Here is a 23,261-nt window from a genome sequence, read left to right as displayed (position 1 = left end):
AACTCTAGGATTTGAAGACTGCTTTCTGCCACCAATCTGATTCCTTTCTATTAACCTCATTTCAGTTCTTGGTCTTCACAGCCCTCTCAGGAAGTGCTGCTACCACACCCAAGACTGTATTTTTCACAAATGACCCCAGAATGCTCTGCTAATTGGCAATTTACAATCCTTCAGAAGCTTGACAGTTTCTGGGTCCTACTGCTTAGTCATCGTGGAAATACCTAGAGCCCTTTGTAGGCTCTGGAATAATAACTAATATTTTAGAGAGGAGGAAAACAAGCAAGAGATGAGCCAGTTTCTTGAAACATCTTCATCTGTTTTTGTTTTTGTTTAAAAAAACAAACGAACAGTCCAGACTACTCCTTAGGTCAGAGTTTACAAACTGGTGCCCCACAGGTTAGATTTAGGCCATTGACATGATTTATTGGGCCCACATCTTAAATTACACAAATTTAAAATCAACTACTTTCATTTAAAAATCAGGAAATTAAAAAAATTAAATTAAAATTAAAAAAAAATCTCTAGACTTCTCACTTCTTTGGAAATTGGGTGATCTGACAACATTAGACCCATATTCTTCTATGGTAACAATGAGCTAGAACTGGTAGTCCCTGGCTGCTTTAGACAGAGCAGGTACTGCCTCACTTGCCACAATCCATATGCAATTCAATTTGCTTAGTTACATTACTAACTTACATTACTAACATACAAATGCTGCCTGTGCCCTGGAAGCATTTGATTTTGTATCCCCTACTGTGAGTCAATGAAAGATACAAGCTCAAAATTTCAGGACTACAGTACCTCTGCCTAGTTTTCAGCTTAGTTAACATAATCTTAAAAATTGAAATGGAGGGTGCCTGCGTGGCTCAGTGGGTTAAGCCTCTGCCTTCGGCTCAGGTCATGATCTCAGGGTCCTGGGATAGAGTTCCAACATTGGGCTCTCTGCTCAGAAAGGAGACTGCTTCCTCCTCTCTCTCTCTGCCTGCCTCTCTGCCTACTTGTGATCTCCCTCTGTCAAATAAATAAATAAATAAATAAATAAATAAATAAATAAATATTTTTTAAAAATTGAAATGGAAAAGTAATACATGCTCATAAAAATTAAAAACAATGTATAGCAAGAAGTACACACTTAGTAGTAACCTCACGGATCCAATAATTCTTTTTCCTCATTCTCCAGAAATAATGCTGGTAATAGTATCTTTTGTTTTCATTTAGATATTTTCTATGAACAGGGCTTTTTTTAAAAAAATCCAATTGGGGTTACCTGCTTTCTGTAAGGCTGTATGTGTATACAACTATTGGGTCCCACATGTGTAAAATATGCTATGGTGTATTAAAGTAACTATCCATGTAGTTGACAAAAAACTCTTGTTGAAATGTCCAAATAGTAGAGAAAAATGTTTTAAAATTATCTGACCAGTTGCCTTCATTAGTCATCCTTTCAGCTCCTTTCTTTGTGGAAGGAACCTATCCTTTCAGTAGACATTCATTCAGTTCCTATTATGTTCAAGGCACTCTGCTAGGTAAAGTGGGAAATAGAGAGATGAATTAAAAACAAGAGCAACAATACTAACATAAGAAAGGAAGTGATTAATGTTTCCCCAAAAGGAATGGGGTGAAGGTATTGGATTTTTAAAAAGACTTTATTTACTTGAGAAAGAGAGATAGAGAATGAGAGAGAACAAGCTTGAGAGGGGGACGGTCAGAGGGGGAAGCAGACCCCCAGTGAGAAGCGAGCCCAATGCAGGACTTGATCCTGAGACTCCAGGATCATGACCTAAGCTGAAGGCAGTCGCTCAACCAACTGAGCCACTCAGGTGCCCAGGCATTGGATTTTAAATTAAACATGCTCTAATTTCAGTGGACCAAGCCTAAGATTTGAGGAATTACAGAAGTCTAGGAATAATCCAAATTTGAAAAGGTAAATAAGAAAAAGTTTCAGCTCAGTGATTTCAATGATAATTTTGCTAAAGTGAAGTTGGGATGAGAGAACCCCAAAGTAGAGAGAGAATTAGACATGTGTTTATGAGAGATTTAAGGAGAAAGAAATTTTGACTTTGAAATTTTGTATCTCAGTTACCTGGAAAAAAAAGTACTTGTTTGTTGAAAATTCTATTGAATTAGAGAATGATAAATGCTGCCAATCTTTAAGGAAATAACCAAAACAAAATAAAAAACCCATAATGTTACCTAAAAGCCTTTTCCCCACTATAGTTTTTTGACAGGTGGGGCCTCTTGTAAATAATAGAAAATACAGATGTTACAGATCTGCAATCACTTGTGGATACAGAATTATGGGGGACACAAGGCACACCCAGAGTTCTTCCCAAAGAAATATCACCCTTCACAAATTCTTTATTTTTATCTCTAGCAACCTGATGTTTTCATATACTCAATGTGGATGAGGAGTTTAAGAGTTTTGCAACTTTAGTTTTGACATGTATGGTGGCTATCTAAGATACTTATTAACGTTGGATAAGGCAGGGTGAACTGTTCTGCAATTTCTCATGAGTCTTAAACTATTTCAAAATATAAAGTTATTTTGAAAATGATCATTCAACAAACTTTCATCCTGCTTTGTAATGTCTTATCTTTTGTCTTGAATGCCTCTTGAATGAAATTAAAACTTCTTGCTTAAGTTATCTTATGAATAAAGCTAGTTGAAGTATCAATGAAATTGTCTGAATTATTCAAGCAAAAATATATGTTTTTAGAAAAGCATTTTGTTCTCTCATGAGTCATCTAGGCTAGATTTCTTCAATGACAAAGTTCAGATAGTCCCAAAAGGAACCTGGCCAGCCTCAATTTCTCTTTGCTTTGCTTTAGAACTTTAGATAAGAGAGAACATTTTTTAAAAAAGATTTTATTTATTTACTTAATTGACACAGAGAGAGAGACGGCAAGAGAGGGAACACAAGCAGGGGGAGTGGAAGAGGGAGAAGCAGGCTTCCTGCTGAGCAGGGAGCCCAATGCAGGGCTTGATCCCAGGACCCTGGGATCATGACCCGGGCTGAAGGCAGACGCTTAATGACAGCCACCCAGATGCCACAAGAAAGAACATTTTTCATAAGAATCCCATAAGTGTACAATTTTGTGTTCTTTTGTCTCAAAAGTGTATGAGCTGTTTGAAATATCAGTAGTACCATGACCAACAACTATTTTTTGGGTATTATTTTGCCAATAGCTTTTCCTCTCCGCAACACATATCATACCAATTTATAAATGTGTTACGTTATATGATAAATTATATAAAACCAATAAATGTCCCCATTTTCTTTCTTTCTTTTTTTTTTTAAGATTTTATTTATTTGTCAGAGAGAGAGCGAGCGAGCGAGCGCGCGCGCGCACGCACAAGTAGGCAGAGTGGCAGGCAGAGGCAGAGAGAGAAGCAGGCTCCCTGCCGAGCAAGGAGCCCAATGCGGTGTCCCCATTTTCTTATTCTGTATATTAAAAATACTATAAATTCACTTAGAAATATCATTAGAGACCCCTTAGAAAAAAAGTCAATGCTATGGTCTCCAAAACAGGGCTCACATATCCCAAGGGAGGTTCAGGTTGATCCATACTGTCTAAACTTGAATAGCTCAAGTGATCCAAAGCAGTGGTAGCCAGTGTACTGTGCCAATGGTCTTCAAAATTCATTTAGCCAAAATTTCTCAATAAGATTCTTCATTTGAAATCAATTATGAAAAATTTCTTGTATTCATATATATTTCTAGTAGGTAGTCCTTATTCTTTTGGGGAGCATGTATCAGTAATTTACATATGTCCATAATTTTCTAAAAAGCATTATGGCCTTTTTAGTGAATCATCAGAGTAATTATTCATCCTTTTCATTCAAGAAAGCATATAGTTTCTGTTTAGAAAGGATCTACATACTTTCCAGCCCAACTGACTGCCTACTGCTTGAATCTGTTTTTTGAAATTCTCGCCCAGCATTCAACTAGTTTCGATCATGCTATGAGGAGAGCCTCAGGCTCTCAGAGGCAGTGCTTCAAGGACTACTGTGGGGTGGAGGTGGGGGAAACTGGAAAAAGTGAATGCTGACCTGGCATGTATCCAGTTCTCCTCATTCATTCCTTAACAGGAGCAGCTGGGATAGCATCTGATTCACTTAATCAGCTTCTTTGTCAGATTTAATATGCAGAAAGCATTCCATTGCTCAAGAAAGTGACCCTTGAGCTGAGTCTTAAGGATGAGGAGGAGTTAGCTGTCCAAAAATACAGTAGTTGGGCACAACCATTTGAATGGCAAAATATGTCGCCTCAAAGACGCTACAAAAGAGGGATGTCAGAGCAAATGGTACCTCCAAAAAAATCTTCATAAAACTAAAAAGAAAACTGGCAAAAATCACAAGTCAACTTTTTCAGAACTTTAGATATTTTATCAAAGGCTTGTAGAAATCTGGGGAGTATTTATTTAAAAAAAATGTCTGAATCTCAGTAAAAACTGAGATTTATGGCATTTTAACTTGCCCTATTCCCATCCCCCACTCTCTAGCTCCATGATAGCTTTGAAAATGACCAACCTGCAATCATGTTGAAAATTGGCAACTTGGGAGTCACCAGACATTGCAGAATGGAGTTGGACCTACTTCAAAACCTCATTCTCAGAGAATTGTCAGTGTTTGACTAGTCTGGTAGTTGCCTGAAAAATTCTACTTGCAAGTCTGTCTTATTTGACATGATTCAGAGTGGAGTTCATCTATGGAAAAAGCCTTTTCACCAGCACTGTTTATTAAAACAATTAGTGGCAATTGTTTAAAATTTGTGGCTGCCAGGGGTGATAGATAAAGTTAGGTTAAAAAATAGGTTAATCAAAAAGTTCAAAGGAAAAGATGGGGAATAAGATATCCATAGGGACTTTGAAAAGTTCTGACATATTCCTAGGAATCTAGAAGGTCAAATGCATGCATAGGGCTATGTATGCTCAGGAGTCTGTGCATGCTGAGAAAGACCTGAGAACAACCTAAGCTCTTAGCTCTGGATGACCTTGAGGTTATAGAAAGTGAAGGCTAAGGCAGAGTTATTAACTTTCTGACTGAATGCTGAAGGCATGCTCCAATATACAGACATATGGTGCCTTTGGAGACTCACTAATTTTAGGCATTTAAGGAAAACTCCGCCCAATCATCACCTGACCACTAACTGAGCAGAGATTTCAGCAGTGACATATGACAAGGAACACAGACTTTGTCATTCAAAAAGCCACTAAAACAAACAAACAAACAAACAACAACAAACTGCAACAGCAACAAATCCTGAAAAGGGGGCAGAATCTGATTTCCAGAGTTGCCACAATTTGTTACTTAGACATCCAGTTTTCAACAAAAAAATCACAAGATGTGCAAAGAAATAAGAAAATATGGCCCATATGCGGGGGTGGGGGGCAGGCAGGGAAATACTAATTAATAGTAATGGTCCCCAGTAAGGCCCAAATGGTTAAATCATTAGACAAGGACTTTATTTTTCTATTTTTTTGTTTTTAAAGATATTATTTATTTATTTGAGAGAGAGAGAGAGAGTGAGCACGGGGGAGCCGAAGGCAGACGCTCAACTGACTGAACCAACCAGGTGCCCCTAGACAAGGACTTTAAATCAGCTTTGGCCAAGAAACAGTGAAAAGAGGCTCAACATCATTAGCCATTAGGGGAATTCAAATCAAAGCCATCTAATAACCATTAGGATTGCCATACTAAACACCACCACCACCACCACCAAGAGTAGTAATAAATGTTGGAAAAAATGTGGAGAAATTGGGGCCACAGAATAAAGCAGTAGAAAAGTATCCAATGTATCTAACAAACCTTATTTTGGTAAGTGAAATCTCCTTCACTTCAGAGGCAAGAAAAATATCTATAGGTTATCAAGACACTTTCTAGAATTTTCCAAACTGCTTCAAGTACCCACAAATCATACTGAGGTGTCCCAAAAGCATCTACTTGAAAGAGCAAAGCAAGATTTTATGGGATAATTTAGTGGATTAAATGCCGGAGGCACATTCTTGAGACATACATTTCTCCTTGTATATGCTTGACTTCTCTTTGTTATGAAGAACCATAGATCCCGGTTGAAGTGATTTGTCTAAACCTCAGATTAAATACCTTGCAGGCCAGCAATGTTCTGTCTCCAGTGCCACAGGAACCAATACAATTCATCTTTGGAGGCACATGCTATTTAGTTTTACAAGATATTATTTTGATATGTAAAACTGATTAACCTCTTTGACTCGAGGCTATTGTACAATTGAATCTTTTCTCAATAAAAACAATTAGTACTTTCTGTAAAATGTATGACAAATTTGTGATTGTATGGGTTAGAATAAAACAACCAGGGTACTGGTAAATAAACCACATTAAATATAATATAGTCCTATATTTAAGTGACAAATGTTAGTGGTCTCCTTATAGGCATATATTGAAAGTTAAACATAGTAGCCTTTGTAAACCTGCTGGTCAATTCTGAATTCCCCTGAATAGCCTTATCATTCCATCATTTTTTTAGATAGTTTTAACCAGTAACCATAAGTCACCTTCTATTATATTAAAGATTCTGGCTGTGATGAATGTGGCAGTTACCGTCTGAATCAGTAAAATGTATTCAGGTGTTGCCAAGTCCTGTCAGATGTTCAACTAGTTGAACGTATCTCATTCTGCTTTTACTTAAGACAGAGTAAGTTTTACTAAATCAGATGGATTTCTTGTTTCCATTTTTCCTACTTAATCATTAAAATAGTCACCAGTAACTTTCAATAAAAATATTTTTATTTTTCTTCACTAGCTTATGTCTCGGTAAGTTAAAGTCTAAGTACTTGAATGATATCTTTAAACACAAAGTGAAATTTGGGATACAAATTGGTTTTAATCTTGAGACATTCAGAAAAGCATAAATCAAGAGCAGTGTATTGGCATAGGATTGGTGTTGAATGAGAGATCTTGATAATTGTCTAATGTTCTAAATTGTACATCTTGCACTACAAAAAAAGTTTAAAAATAGAATAAAATGTTGTTTTGGCATGTATGCTCAACTGAATTTTTATTTATTTATTTATTTTTTAGGGAGAAAGAGAGCACAAGCAGGCAGAGTGACAGGCAGAGGCAGAGAGAGAAGCAGGCTCCCCGCTGAGCAGGGAGCCTGATGCAGGACTCCATCCCAGGACCCTGGGATCATGACCTGAGCCAAAGGCAGTGACTTAACCGACTGAGCCACCCAGGCGCCCCTTAATTGAATTTTTAAAAGATTTTATTTACTTATTTATTTAGAGAGAGACAGTGAGAATGTGGAGGGCAGGGGCAGAAGGAGAGGGAGAGAGAGAATTTCAAGCAGATTTCATGATGAGCACAGAGCCCAATGTGGGGCTTGATCTCACGACACCAAGATTATGACCTGAGCTGAAATTAAGAGTCACTCAATCAGCTGAGCCACTAAGCCACCACTTATCATCTGATAAGTTAGATCATTCAGACACTGCAGGTTTGTATTGGGATGGAATAATATCCTCCCTTTCTGGATGTAAAAAAAACTAAAGAAAAAAAAAAGAGGTAGAGGGATAGATTAATCAATCTTAGAAGACCAAAAATATACTTTGAGAGGTGACCAATATTTCAAGGAGTCATTTCTTTCATAGCTACTTAATAAACAACCTTTGGTGTTAGGCTCCAAAAGCCTCCCTTCTATTAGCAGGGTTTTCCCAGCTGGGAGCTTTCTGCTTTGGTAGATTTGGGGGTTTGTGCCTCTCACTGTCACTACTGATGCTATTCTCTAAGGATCCCTGTAGGGTCCTGCCACAGTAGTCTGCTGCCAAAGTCCTAGCGAAGATGTCAGAAAAGAGTCATTAAAGCACCTAATTTGGGGTGAATCTCATTGTCAATTATACTGTTGTACCACTACAGTGGTAACTTTCTGATTGGAAGCTTCAGTGGTACTATACCTTCTATCCTTACCTCCAAGCTCCAAGGGTTATGATAAATACCCTGCATGCGATCCTATCCACTCTCCAAAGGGAATCTGGGTTCTAGATGGTAACCCCAAATTACTATCATGAAATTCATCACTTATTGTTTCTCTTCCTTTCTCTAATCAGAACTTTCATTTTCTTTTTGTTTTTTTTTTTTTGTTTTTTTTTTTTTTTGCTTTTTGTGAACAGGCAAATTAATTAAAGTAAGTTTTTCTTTTCTTTTTTTTTTATTGTGTTACGTTAGTCACCATAAAATACTTCATTAGTTTTTGATGCAGTGTTCCAAGATTCATTGTTTATGTACAACACCGAGTACTTCATGCAACACATGCTTCTTGGCACTCTAGTCCCCACATGATCAGTTTGGTGTTTGTTTCTTTTTAAATTTTTTATTTAAATTCAATTTTGTTAACATATACTATATTATTGGTCTTCGGGGTAGAATTTAGTGATTTTTCAGTTGCATAAGAGCCAGTTCTAATTTATCACCTTTGTTTTTAATCACTAAGCCTGACTGATAACTTCCTTGAAGGATAGGAAAAAAGTAAGTAGAAACCTCATGACTTAAAGGGGTTAGTGTCAGCTGCAACACTCAAAATCACCTGCCACAGTTACAGAACTCCTTCAGGTCCAAAGAGCCCAAGTCATAAAAGCAATCTCTTTGGACCTCATTTTTTTTATGTGCAAAATGAGGAATGAACCACATAATTTTTTAGTTTTCTCCTACTTCTAATACCCCAAGAGTCAGTACATTACAGAAGTTTTAAATTAGGATTTTAGGTCTTCTATTTGCTTTAATCAAATACCCCACTTCCAACTCCATTCTTGTTGATGTCTCCTGTGTCAGGAAATGGCTCTTTATTAATTTGGTAGATACTTATTAAATGCTTACTATGGACTAGGTACTCTTATGGGTACTGAAAGTAAAAAAGGCTCTGCCCTTAAGAAGCTTGTGGTCTAGTTAATGGATGCTTTCGTCCTTCTTTCTTCTCCCATCTCCTGCAGGTAGTAAATTATTATTATTTACCCATCTCTCTCATCATCCTTTCTCTGTCTCCTTTGATGGCTCCTCTTTCTCCTTGCCGTTCTAATGAATCCCAAGGATTCGTCATCCCTCCATCCTGATTTCCCTCCACCTTCCCCTAGAGGGCTCTCCAATGGCCACATAACATATACTTTCAAAAATGCTCATTTTCTTGACTACTTTAACCTTTTGGCCTTAGGCCATTCTGTCACACTGACATGCCAGGGCAGCAATCCAAGGCACAGACACTGTAGTTCTATTTATCCACCAAGAAAATTAATCACTTCTGCCTAAATCTGCTCTGGGCATTTCTACCTCATTCCCAGTTCTTGGTTTTGTCTCCACTTTTGGATCTTCTCTTGTCTTTCACACTGCTCACTGAACTTGGTTTCTGTATGAATTTCCTTGGGCTGCTGTAACAAATTACCACAAACTATGTGGCTTAACACAAAAGAAATTATTCTCTCACAGTTCTAGAGACCAAAAGTCTAAAACCAAGATGTCTGAAACCAAGAGGTCTGTTCCCTCCAAAAGCTCTTGGGGATAATTCTTTCTTGCCTCTTCTAATTTCTTTTTCTTTCTTTCTTTCCTTCTTTCTTTTTTTTTTTTTAAGATTTTATTTATTTATTTGACAGAGAGAGATCACAAGTAGGCAGAGAGGCAGGCAGAGAGAAGTTGGGGGGGAATCAGGCTCCCTGCTGAGCAGAGAGCCCGATGCAGGGCTCCATCCCAGGACCCTGAGATCATGACCTGAGCCAAAGGCAGAGGCTTTAACCCACTGAGCCACCCAGGTGTCCCAACCTCTTCTAATTTCTGATGGTTGCTGGCAATGCTTGGCACTCCTTGATCTTTATATGCACATTGGAATCTCTGCTTCCATTTTCATATGGCCTTTTCCCTGTGTCTTTATCTCCCTCTTCTTATAAGGACATTGGATTTAGGGCCTACCCTAATCCAGTATGACTTCATCTTAATTTAATACATCTGCAGAGACCCTATTTGTGTGTGTTTGTGTGTATCCTACTGGTTCTGTTTTTCTTGTGGATTCTTTATTAATAGAGCATGTAATAAACATTTATTGAATGAATAAACTGAATGTTAAAATGAACAAACAAGCCTTCTGTAGCTATGTACTGATTTCATTTTCCCAGCTTTATTATATTCTGCCTTTCACTAACAGATCAATCTTCCTTTAATACCAGTTTTATCACTTTATTCATCTTCTAAGACATTGACTTCAAACACCTTGTTTGGATTATCAGGAGCTCACAGTCTGAGTGTTCTATCAAGTAGTAAGATCTAGTGGTCAAAAACATAGTTTATGATATCAAAACGACCTCAGTGCAATCCAGGCTTCACTATTTACCAAATATGTGATCTTGGGCACATTATGTTATTTTTCTGAGGCTCAATTTCCCCATCTATAAAACACACGTTAGTACTTACCTCTAAGAACTAAAAGAGGTAAATAAGACAATATATTTCAGAGTGTTAGCTGAATGCCTGAAAGATACTAAGTACTAAACAAATGGAATGTTCTCATATTATTATCTTCACTCTACTCCAATATGAATTATTCAAACTAGTCAAGCTGGTCTCCTCAAAGGCCCAGAGATTTATTCCCAATCCCACGTCCTCTTAGAAGTGCCTTATTTATTTATTTATTTATTTATTATTTGGTCTCTCTTTCTTACTTTCTTAATTCATCATTTTTGAAAGTTAGACTCAAACCTGTTTCTACCATGTCAGTCCTCATTTAGCCAACCTGCTTCTCTGTGGGCAATATTGTGTCTCTATTGAAAATGTTCGTTTTGCTCCAGGGAAATGGAGCAGATGTGCTTTTCCATATTCTTCCTGCTAAGTACAACTACAAATCCTGAATATATATATATATATATATATATATATATATATATATATATATATATATATAAATATTATAAATATTAGAATTATATATATATATATATAATTCTATATATAAAATTAATCGAAGAAGACTTTGAAAATTAGAAAGAAAAAGACAGAATAGTTTAAGACTTAGGGGCACAAAGAACAACACAGTGGTGAGTTCCCTGGTTTTTCTTTTTTGTCTCGTATATCCCTAACTTGGAGCTGAAGAAGGAATCAACTCAGAAATGTCAAATAGGCAGAGAGAAAAAAAAGCCCCAACAAAAGCCTATATCCAAAGGGTTATTTATCCAAAAGACCAAGAAAGGGGAAACCTGGCAAGCCAGAAAACTTTCAGACAATAATAACTCTACTCCAGCCAAACACCACAGAAAACACTATGGCTTCACTCCCACTCATGCCAGCAAAAGCAAAATGGGGAGTCTAGACTTCCACAATTGTGAGGCATTAATAAGACACTCGGTACTCACTCTCAGTGGGGTGTGTCAGAGAAGGCCAAGTAGGTACGTAGGGAGCCTGGTCTTCTATCCCTCTTCCTTTCCCTGGAGCCATCTCAGAGGAAGCCTAGAAGAGATTCAGGGCTTTCAACATCACTCAATGGTAATAAGGATACTCCTATTACAAAAAACATGAAAATCAAAACTGAAAAAACAATGTCATTTTGCATTTGTGCAAAAAAAAAAAAAGAGATAAATACTGGGAATTGGGGCAGATGGCAGAGTAGGAGGACACTAAGCTCACCTTGTCCCATAGGTACAACTAGATAACACCCACTTCAGTGTAAATAACCCAGAAAATGACCCCAAACTCCACAGCTAAATGTAGAGAGGAGGTCAGTCACATTGAAGAGGATAGGAAGGGCAGACCCGCAGGACTGTACATGAGAGGAAACAACCCCGGGGCATGGAGAGGGGAGAAAAACAGACTCTCACATTGGGATAACTGCATGGACAGTATGATTCCCTATAACATGTAGCTTTCAAAACCAGAAGGGCTGAATTTTGTGAGTTCTTACAACCAGTGGGATTTAAAACCTGGAATTTATACAGAACTGTACCTCTAGGGCAAATAATACATTATATGTTAATAATAAAAAAAAGCAAACCTGGAATTTAAAAAATCAGTGAGCTCAGCTCTGGGACAGCTGAGAGGATATGAGGAAATTGAGTTCCTGCCCTCAAAGAGATAGCACAAAAAACAGCCTGCTAAGATTATCATAGAAGCAGCAGTTTGAAAAATGCCTGGGGCATATGGGAGGGAGAGTATTCTACTAATCTCAGAGTATGTGGTGGTGGGGGGAGACAAAGATGTTGGGAGATTACTCTAGGATCAAAGGAGCTGGCAGGCACCATTTCCTTCTCAAGCCCCTCAAATAAACATAGGGCCACTTGTGGAATCACTGCAACTCTGACACTTACTAACTTGCTAATATTGCCTCCCTGCACCTCCACACTACAGCAGATCAGCCCCCTCCAATATACTCTTGGTCAGAGCCCATGCAACGAGATGTCACAAGCCTGGCAGTATGCAAGCAGCCCACCAACAGTGTATGGAGCACTACTCCCAAGTGACTCCTGTGCCAGGGAGAGGGAAAGATAACCACATAAACCAGTCAGTCTGGGGCCCTAGCAGGGGACTGGGGGAAAACAGCTGGTGTAACTGCAGACCCTGTCCACCAAGGAAAGCTTCTTAGGGGATAAGACAAGGAAAGCACCTGGCAGTTTGGTGCTACTGCATCTCTGACAAATGTCTGGTCTGACTCAACTCAAGCCCAGACTGCCTCACTAATACCACAGGGACCAAACATTGCCCACAACAGTCACTGTAGGTGACTGGACTGAAGGAAAGAGCAGCTCAGCCACAATAGCAAAGTGCATGAAACTCACATAAGAGACACTCCTGAAACACCAGGTTCCACCAGTTCCACACTGCACTGCAGGGCACAGGACCTCTTCTTCATAATGCCACTACTTTCAAGTGCAGGAGATGTAGCTGACTTTCCTAACACACAGAAATAGACATAGAAATTTGGACAAAATGAGAAGACAGAGGAATATATCCCAAATGAAAGAACAAGACAAAATCACATCAAGAGACCTACACAAAACAACATAAGTAATATGCTTGATAGAGAATTTAAAGTAATGCTCATAAAGATCCTCACTGAACTTGAAATAAGGGTGGGAGACTTCAGTAAGACCCTTAACAAAGAGATTTAAAAAAAAAGCAATCAGAGATGAAGAACACATTAAGTGAAATTAAAAATACAAGAGATAGAATTAAAAGTAAACAAGACAAAGCAGAAGAACAAATCAGCAACCTGGAGGAGAAAGTAATCAAGCTAAGCAGGTGATGGAAGAGAACATAATTATGCAAAATGAGAACAGACTTAGGGAACGCAGTGACACCATCAAGTGTAATAACATTTGCATTATAGGGATCCCAGAAGGAGGAGAGAAAAGGGGGCAGAAAATTGATTTGCAGAAATAATAGCTGAAAACTTCCTGAATCTGGGGAAGGAAACTAAAATCCAGATCTAGGAGGCACAGAGATTCCCCCATCAAAATCAATCCAGGTAGGTCCCCATCAAGGTACATAGTAATTAAAATGGTAAAAAGTAGTGATACATAGAGATTTTTAAAAGCAGCAAGAGAGAAGAAGGCAGTTACACACAAGGGAACCCCTATAAGCCTATTAGCAAATTTTTCAGCAGAAACTCTGCAGGCCAGAAGAGAGTGGCGTGATATATTCAAACTGCTGAAAGGACAATATCTGCAGCCAAAAATACTCTATCTGACAAGCCTATCATTCAGAGTAACAGGAGAGATGAAGAGTTTCCCAGACAAACTAAAGTTAAAGGAATTCATGACCATTAAACCAGCCCTAGAAGAAACATTAAAGGAGGCTCTTTGAGTGGAAAGAAAAGAACATAAGGAAGAGCAAGAAAAGTAGGAAGCACAAGGATGGTACAAATAGGTATAACTATAAATATCAAAGCCTTACAAAATAAAAGAATATAAAGTATGATACCATACCTAAAATGTGGGGAAGGGTGGTGGGGAGGGATAAAGAAAGGGTTCAAACCTAAGTGACCATCAACTTAATATAGACTGCTATATGCTGAAGATGTTATATACAAAGCTAATTGTAACTATAAATCAAAATCCAGTAATAGATATGCAATAAATAAAGAGAAAGGAATCCAATTATATCATCAGAGAAAGCCAACTTATTGTGAGTAAAAAGACCTAGTAAAGAAAGGAATAGAGAAAAACTACAAAAACAATCATAAAACAAGTAATAAAATAGCAATGAATACATACCTATCAATAATTAATTTGAATGTAAATGGGCTAAACACTCCACTCAAAAGACATAGGGTGATGGAATGGATGAAAAAAATAAGACCCATATAGGTTACCTAAAGAGACTCATTTCAGACCTAAAGACACATGCAAATTGAAAGTGTAGGGATAGAGAAGAATTTATCATGCAAATGGATGTGAAAAGAAAACAAAGGTAGCAATACATATCTAATGAAATAGATGTTAAAACAAAGACTGTAATAAGAGATAAAGAAGGATGTTATATAATCATTAAGAGAACAATCCAATAAGAAGATATAACAATTGTAAATATTTATTCACCCAATATAGGAACAACCAAATATATAAAACAGTTCATAACAAACATAAAGGAAGTAATCAATAGTAATACAATAATAGCAGGGGACTTTAATACCTCACTTACATCAATGCACAGAATGTCCAGACAGAAAATCAACAAGGAAACAGTAGCTTTGAATGACATATTGGACCACATGGATTTAACAGATATTTCAGAACATTCCATCCTAGAACTGCAGATTACACATTCTTTTCAAGTGTACATGGAACATTCTCCAGAATAGATCATGTATTAGGCCACAAAACTAGTCTCAACAAAGTAAAAAAGATCAAAGCATACCATCCATCTTTTCTGACCGCAATGTTATGAAACTAGAATGAACCAGAAGGAAAAGATCTGGAGAGAGCACAGATACATGGAGGTTAAATAACTTGCTACTAAATAATGAATGGGTCAACCACAAAATCAAAGAAGAAATAAAAAATACATGGAGACATGGGGTGCCTGGAGGGCTCAGTCAGTTAAGCATCTGCTTCTACCCAGGTCATGATCCCAGGGTCCTGGGATCAAGCCCTGCATTGGCTTCCCTACTCAGCAGGGAGTCTGCTTCTCCCTCTCCCTCAGCTGCTCCCCTTGCTTGTACTCTTTCTGTTAAATACACAAATAAAATCTTTAAAAAAAAAATACATGGAGACAAATGAAAATCAAAACACAATGGTCCAAAATCTTTTGCATGCAGCAAAAGCAGTTCTATTTTTTAAAAAGATTTATTTATTTATTTTAGAGAGAAAGAGAGCATGCAAGTGGGGAGGAAGGGTGAAAGGAGAGCAAGAGAATCTCAAGCAGACTCCCCACTGAGCTTGGAACTCGATCCCATATCCAGAGATCATGACTTGAGCTGAAATCCAAGAGTCAGACACTCAACCAACCGAGCCACCCAGACACCCCAGCAAAAACAATTCTAAGAGGGAGGTTTATAGCAATATAGGCCTATCTCAAGAAACAAGAAAAATCTAAAATTAACAACCCAACCATACATCTAAAGGAACTAGAGAAAGAAAAACAAACAACCCAAAACCAGTAGAAGGAAGAAAATGATAAAGATTAGAGCAGAAATAAATGAAGTAGAAACTAAAATATACAATAAAACAGATCAATGAAACCAGGAACTTGTTCCTTGAAAAGATCAACAAAATTGATAAATGTTTAGCCAGGCTCATCAAAGAGACAGAGAGAGAGAGAGAGAGGACTCAAATAAACAAAATCAGATATGAAAGAGGAGAAATGACAACTGATACCACAGAAACACAAAGGATCATAGAAGAATATTATGAAAAGTTATATGTCAACAAATTGGACAACATAGAAGAAATGGATAAATTCCTAGAAACATATAACCTCTCAAAACTGAATCAGGAAGAAATAGATCATTTGAACAGACCAATTACTAGCAATGAAACTGAATAGGTAATTAACAAAACTCTCAAAAAACAAAAGTCCAAGACCAGATAGCTTCACAAGTGAATTCTATCAAACCTCTAAAGAAGAGTTAATACCTATTCATCTCAAACTATTCCAAAAAATAAAAGAGGAAGGAAAATTTCCAAATTCATTTTATGAGGCCCCCATTACCTTGATACTAAAATTAGGTATAGACACTACAAAACAGAGAACTACTGGTCAATATGTCTATGGAACATAGATGCAACATCCTTAAGGAAATATTAGCAACCCAAATAAAATAATACATTAAGAAAAATCATTCACCGCAATGAAGTGGGATTTATTCCTGGGATGCAAGAGTGGTTCAATATTCACAAATCAATCAACGTGATACATCACATCAATAGGAGAAAGGATAAAAACCATACAATCATTTCAATATATGCATTATAAGCATTTGACAAAGTACAACATCAGTTCCTGATTAAAAAAACCTCAACAAAGTAGGTTTAGAGGGAACATACCTCAACACAATAAAAACCATATTTAAAAATTCACAGCAAACATTATACTAAGTAAGGAAAAGCTGAGAGATTTCCCCTACGGTCAGTAGCAAAACAAGAATGTCCACTTTGACCACTTCTATTCATCAAAGTATTGGAATTCCTAGCTGCTGCAACCAGACAAGAAAAATGAATAAAAGGCATCCAAATTCATAAGGAAGAAGTAAAATTCTTACTATTTGCAGATGACATGATACTATATATAGAAAACCCCAAGACTCCACCAAAAAGTACCAAAACTTCTAGATGAATTCATATGGTGACAGGATACAAAATCAATGTCCAGAAATCCATTGCATTTCTATATATTAATAATGAAGCAGCAGAAAGAGAAATTAAGAAAACAATTCTAATTACAATTGCAATAAAATTTAAAAAATATTTAGGAATAAATTTAACCAAGGAAGTAAAAGATTTATACTTTGAAAACTATAAAACACTGACAAAAGAAGTTGAAGATGATACCACAAATGGAAAGATATTCCATGCTCATGGATTGCAAAACCAAAATTGTTATAATGTCCATATTACCCAAAACAATCTGCAGATTTAATGCAATCCTTATCAAAATACCAACAGCATACTAACACAAAAGACCCTGAGTGGCCAAAACAATCTTTTCTAAATAGATTTAAAAACAATTTTTTAAAAATAAGGCTCTATACCGGGCATGGGGCTTGAACTCAAGACCCCACAATCAAGAGTTACATGCACTACCAACTGAACCAACCAGGTTCCCCAGCAAAAGCAATCTTGAAAATGAAAAGCAAAGATGGAGATATCACAATTCCAGATTTTAAATTATATTACAAAGCCATAGTAATCAAAACAGTGTGGTACTGGCACAAAAATAGACACATATATCAATGGAGCAGAATAGAAAGCCCAGAAAATAACCTCATGATTATATGGTCAATTAGTTTTTGATAAAGAAGGCAAGAATATCCAACGGGAAAAAGACAGTCTCCTTAAAAAAAAACTGTGTTGGGAAAACTGGACAGCTACATGAAAAATAATGAAACTGGACCACTTTCCTATACCATAGATGAAAATAAACTCAAAATGGGTTAAAAAAACCTAAATGTGAGACCTGAAACCATAAAAATCCTAGAAAAGAGCACAGGCAAGAATTTCTCTGACATCTACCATAATGTGGCCATTGGCTATATTTTTCTAGATATGTCTCTGAGGCAAGAAAAACAAAAGCAAAAATAAACTACTGGGACTACATCAAAATAAAAAGTTTCAGCACAGAAAGGAAACATTCAACAAAACTAAAAGACAACCTCCTGAATGGGATAAGATATTTGCAAAGGACATGTCTGATAAAGGGTTACTATCCAAAATATATATTTATACAACTCAACATAAAAAAACCCATAAATAATCCAGTGAAAAAGTGGGCAGAACATACGAGCAGACATTTCTCCAAAGAAGACATATAGATGGCCAACAAATGCATGAAAAGATGCTCAACATCACTCATCATCAGGGAAATGCAAATCAAAACCACAATGAGATATAACTTCACACCTGTCAGAATGGCTAAAATAAAAAACACAAGTAACAACAAGTGTTGGTGAGGATGTGGAAAAAGAGGAATCCTTGTGTACTGTTGGTGGAAATGCAAACTAGTGTAGCCACTATGGAAAACAGTATGGAGGTTCCTCAAAAAGTTAAAAGTTGAACCACCCTATGATCCAGTAATCACACTACTGGGTATTTATCAAAATACAAAAATACTAATTCAAAGGGATACATGCACACCTATGTTTATTGCAGCATTATTTATAATACCCAAATTATGGAAGCAGCCCAAGTATCCATTGATAGATGAATGGATAAAAAAGATGTCCTTTTATCTTCTTTTATTGAGCTATAAAAAAGAAGGAAATCTTGTCATTTGCAATGACATGGATGAAGCTAGAGAATATAATGCTAAGTGAAATAAGTCAGAAAGAGAAGGACAAATACCATGAGTTCACCCACATGTGGAATTTAAGAAACAAAACAAATAAGCAAAGAAAAAGAGAGACAGGCAGACAGACCAGGCAACAGACTCCCAAAAATAGAGAACAGAGGAGGAGTTAAGATGGCAGAGGAGTAGCAGACTAAGATGACACCAGGTCACAGGAGTTCAGCTAGATAGTTATCAAACCAGTCTGAACACCTACAAACCCAACAGGAAATCAAAGAGTAGAAGAGCAGCAATTCTAGAAACAGAAAATTGACTACTTTCTGAAAGGTGGATGTGCGGAGAAGTGAATCCAAAGCAACGGGAAGATACACCACAGGGGTAGGGGCCGGCTCCCGGCAAGCAGTGGAGCAACAGAGCACAAAATCTGAACTTTCAAAAGTCTGCTCCATTGCGGGACATTGCTCCAGAGGCTAAGCGGGGGTGGAGCCTTCACGGGAACAGTTAGTCTCAGGTCCCGTGGGGTCACAGAAGGATCAGGGGTGTCTGAGTGTAGCAGAGCTACCAGGTATTGGAGAAGGGAAGCTGACTACAGAGACGGAGATGAGGAGTGAGCTCTCAGCTCAGGGTTACCTTAAACTGGGATCCAAGGCACAATTAGGCCACTGCTCTTCGAGCAGGGACCCCACAAGTGGCAGATCTGGGGAGACTCAACTTCCTTCTCTGGAGGCAGGAATCTGCTGGGTTTGGAGACTCCAAACAGGACTGTGTGTCAGAGACAGAAACACTCGGTCACAGGCCGGGTGAGCTCGGACTGCAGCCAGAGACCAGGGAGATGGGAGTGATTGACACCTTTTCTCTGAGGGTGCACTGAAGAGTGGGGTGCGAGCTCTCAGTTCCTCCGGGCTGGAGACTGGGAAGCCGCCGTTTTCATTCCCATCCTCCAAAGCTGTACAGAAAGCATTCAGGGAACAAAAGCTCCCAGAGAAAGCGAACCTAAGCAGATTACTTAGACCACCCCCCCCCCGCCCCCCACAAGGGCAGTGCAATTCTGCCTCAGGCAAAGACATTTGAGAATCACTATAACAGGCCCCTCCCAAGGAAGATCAACAAGAACATCCAGCCAAAACCAAGCTCAGTGATCAAGGAGAACAGTGGAATTCCAGAGAAGGGGAAAGCAAGCATGGAATTCATGGCTTTCTCCCCATGATTCTTTAGTCTTGCAAAGTTAAAGTTTTTTAATTTTATTTTTTTCTTATTCTAATTTTTTTAACTTTTCCTCTTTCATCTCTTAAAGTTTTTTGACTAGTTTATCTTAACAATACCTTTCTAAAAAAACCTATTATATTATATATATATTATACACATATAATATATATATTAGAGTCATATTTTATCCCTCATTGTATCTAACTTTATTTTTTGTATACAAAGAGGGTTTTTTTCTTATAAAAAGTTTTTGGGATACAATTTCTTCTAATAGATCAAAATATACCCTAAATCTAACACAGGGCTTTGTTCTAGTCTCCAGGCTGAGCAAATTCTCTCCACTTTCTTTTCTTTCTTTTTCCAACCAATTTATATTATCAAATCCTTTTTTTAGAATTAAAAAAATTTTTTTTCACCCTTACAGTCATATTCCATCCCTTCATTGTGTTTACCCATATTTTTTGTATACATATAAGTTTTTCTTTCTTTAAAAAATTTAGGGGTGCCTGGGTGGCTCAGTGGGTTAAAGCCTCTGCCTTTGGCTCAGGTCATGATCCCAGGGTACTGGGATTGAGCCCCACATTGGCTCTCTGCTCAGCAGGGAGCCTGCTTCCCTTCTTCTCTCTCTGTCTGCCTGTCTTCCTACTTGTGATCTCTGTTTGTCAAATAAATAAAATCTTTAAAAAAAATTGGGGGAGGTAGTTTCTTCTAAGAGACCAAAATACACCCCAAATCAAGTGGGTGGCTCTGTTCTACTCACCAGTCTAATATATATATTAATTAAAAAAATTTTTTTAAACTTCTTTTTATCCCCTTTCTTCTCCCCCCAATTTGGGGTCTCTTCTGATTTGGTTAGTGTATATTTTTCTGGGGTCTTTGCTACTCTTTTAGCATTTTATTCTCTCGTTCATATATTCTTATCTGGATAAAATGACAAGGTGGAAAAACTCACCACAAAAAAAAGAACATGCAGTACCGAAGCCTAGGGACCTAATCAATATGGACATTGGTAATATGTCTGATCTAGAGTTCAGAATGACAAGGTGCTAGCTGGGCTAGAAAAAGGCATGGAAGATATTAGGGAAACCGTGTCTGGAGAAATAAAAGCCCTTACTGGAGAAATAAAAGCATGAAAATCTAACCAAGCTGAAATTTAAAAAGCTATTAACAAGGTGCAATAAAAAATGGAGGCTCTTACTGCTAGGATAAATGAGACAAAAGAGAGAATTAGTGATATAGGAGACCAAATGACGGAGAATAAAAAAGTTGAGCAAAAGAGAAACAAACAACTACTGGACCATGAGGGGAGAATTTGAGAGATAAGAATACCATAAGACGAAACAATATTAGAATAATTGGGAATCCAGAAAAAGAAGAAAGAGAGAGAGGCACAGAAGGTATATTGGAGTGAATTATTGTAGAGAATTTCCCTAATATGGCAAAGGGAACAAGCATCAAAATCCAGGAGGCACAGGAAGCCCCCTTCAAAATCAATAAAAATAGGTCCACACCACGTCATCTAATAGTGAAACTTAGAAGTCTTAGTGAAAAAGAGAAAATCCTGAAAGCAGCCTGCAACAAGAAGTCTGTAACATACAATGGTAAAAATATTAGACTGGCAGCAGACTTATCCACAGAGACCTGGCAGGCCAGAAAGAACTGGCATGATATATTCAGAGCACTAAATGAGAAAAACATGGAGCCAAGAATACTATATCCAGCTAGGCTGTCCTTGAAAATAGAAGGAGAGATAAAAAGCTTCCAGGACAAACAAAAATGAAAAGAATTTATAAACACCAAGCCAGCCCCACAGGAAATATTGAAAGGGGTCCTCTAAGCAAAGAGAGAGCCTAAAAGTAGTAGACCAGAAAGGAACAGAGACAATATACAGTAACAGTCACCTTACAACTGATACAATGGCACTAAATTCATATCTTTCAATAGTTACCCTGAATGGAAATAGGCTAAGTGCCCTAATCAAAAAACACAGAGTATCAGAAATGGATAAAAAAACAAAACCCATCAATATGCTGTCTACAAGAAACTCATTTTAGACCCAAACACACCTCCAGATTTAAACTGAGGGGGTAGAGGGATGCCTGGGTGAGTCAGTGGGTTAAGCTTCTGCCTTCAGCTCAGGTCATGATCTCAGGGTCCTGGGATTGAGCCCTGCATGGGCTCTCTGCTCAGTGGGGAGCCTGCTTCCGCTCTCTCTGCCTGCTTCTCTGCCTACTTGTGATCTCTGTGTGTCAACTAAATAAATAAAATCTTTTTAAAAATTGAGGGGGTGGAAAACAATTTACCATGTTAATAGACATAAAAAAAAAAAAAGATGGGATAGCAAGGCTTATATCTGATAAATTAGATTTTAAGCCAAAGACTATAATAAGAGATGAGGAAGGACACTATATCATACTCAAAGGGTCTGTCCAACAAGAAGATCTAACAATTGTAAATACCTATGCCCCTAACATGGGAGCAGCCAACTATTTAAACCAATTAATAACAAAATCAAAGAAACACATCGACAATAATGCAATAATAGTAGGGGACTTCAACACCCCCTTCACAGAAATGGACAGATCATCTAAGCAAAAGATCAATGAGGAAATAAAGGTTTTAAATGACACACTGGACCAGATGGACATCACAGAGATATTTAGAACATTCCATCCCAAAGCAACAGAATACACATTCTTCTCAAGTGCATATGCAACATTCTCCAGAACAGATCACATCCTGGGTCACAAATCAGGTCTCAACTGGTACCAAAAGACTGGGATCATTCCCTGCATATTATCAGACCACAGCGCTCTGAAGCTAGAACTGAATCACAAGAGGAAATTTGGAAAGAACCCAAATACATGGAGGCTAAATAGTATCAAACTAAAGAATGAATGGGTCAACGAGGAAATTGAAGAGGAATTGAAAAAATTCATGGAAATAAATGATAATGAAAACACAACTGTTCAAAATCTGTGGGACACAGCAAAGGCAGTCCTGAGAGGAAAAATATACAGCGATACAAGCCTTTCTCAAGAACCAAGAAGGGTCTCAAATACACAACCTAATGCTACACCTAAAGAAGCTGGAGAAAGAACAGCAAGGAAAGCCTAAACCCATCAGGAGAAGAGAAATTAATAAAGATCAGAGCAGAAGTCAATAAAATAGAAACCAAAAGAACAGTAGAACAAATCAAGGATACTAGAGGCTGGTTCTTTGAAAGAATTAGTAAGACTGATAAACCCCTCGCCAGACTTATCAAAAAGAAGAGAGAAAGGATCCAAATTAACAAAATCATGAAAGAAAGAGGAGAGGTCACAACCAACACCAAAGAAATACAAACAATTATAAGAACATATTATGAGCAACTATACACCAGCAAATTTGACAATCTGGAAGAAATGGATGCATTCCTGGAGACCTAGAAACTACCAAAAGTGAACCAGGAAGAAACAGAAAACCTAAACAGACCCATAACCAGTAAGGAGATTGAAGCAGTCATCAAAAACCTCCCAACAAACAAGAGCCCAGGGCCAGATGGCTTCCTGGGGAATTCTACCAAACATTTAAAGAAGAATTGATACCTATTTTCCTGAAACTGTTCCAA

At 37.6% G+C, this 23,261-nt stretch overlaps 1 protein-coding gene across 1 annotated transcript in view; it reads right to left on the bottom strand.

Annotated features, from left to right (window-relative positions):
- Positions 1-23,261, bottom strand: part of LOC125101212 (translation initiation factor IF-2-like) — a 170,650-nt gene that overhangs the window by 106,431 nt on the left and 40,958 nt on the right. The window contains exon 3 of the mRNA XM_047731807.1: positions 11,365-11,458. The gene's annotated coding sequence lies outside the window, so the exon portion shown is untranslated. The remainder of the gene's footprint in view (positions 1-11,364; positions 11,459-23,261) is intronic.

This window comes from Lutra lutra, chromosome 5 (genome assembly GCF_902655055.1).
Source record: "Lutra lutra chromosome 5, mLutLut1.2, whole genome shotgun sequence".
Classification (NCBI taxonomy): domain Eukaryota; kingdom Metazoa; phylum Chordata; class Mammalia; order Carnivora; family Mustelidae; genus Lutra; species Lutra lutra.
The sequence above is the reverse complement of the archived record's forward strand: the minus strand, read 5'-3'. Positions and strand labels throughout refer to the sequence as shown.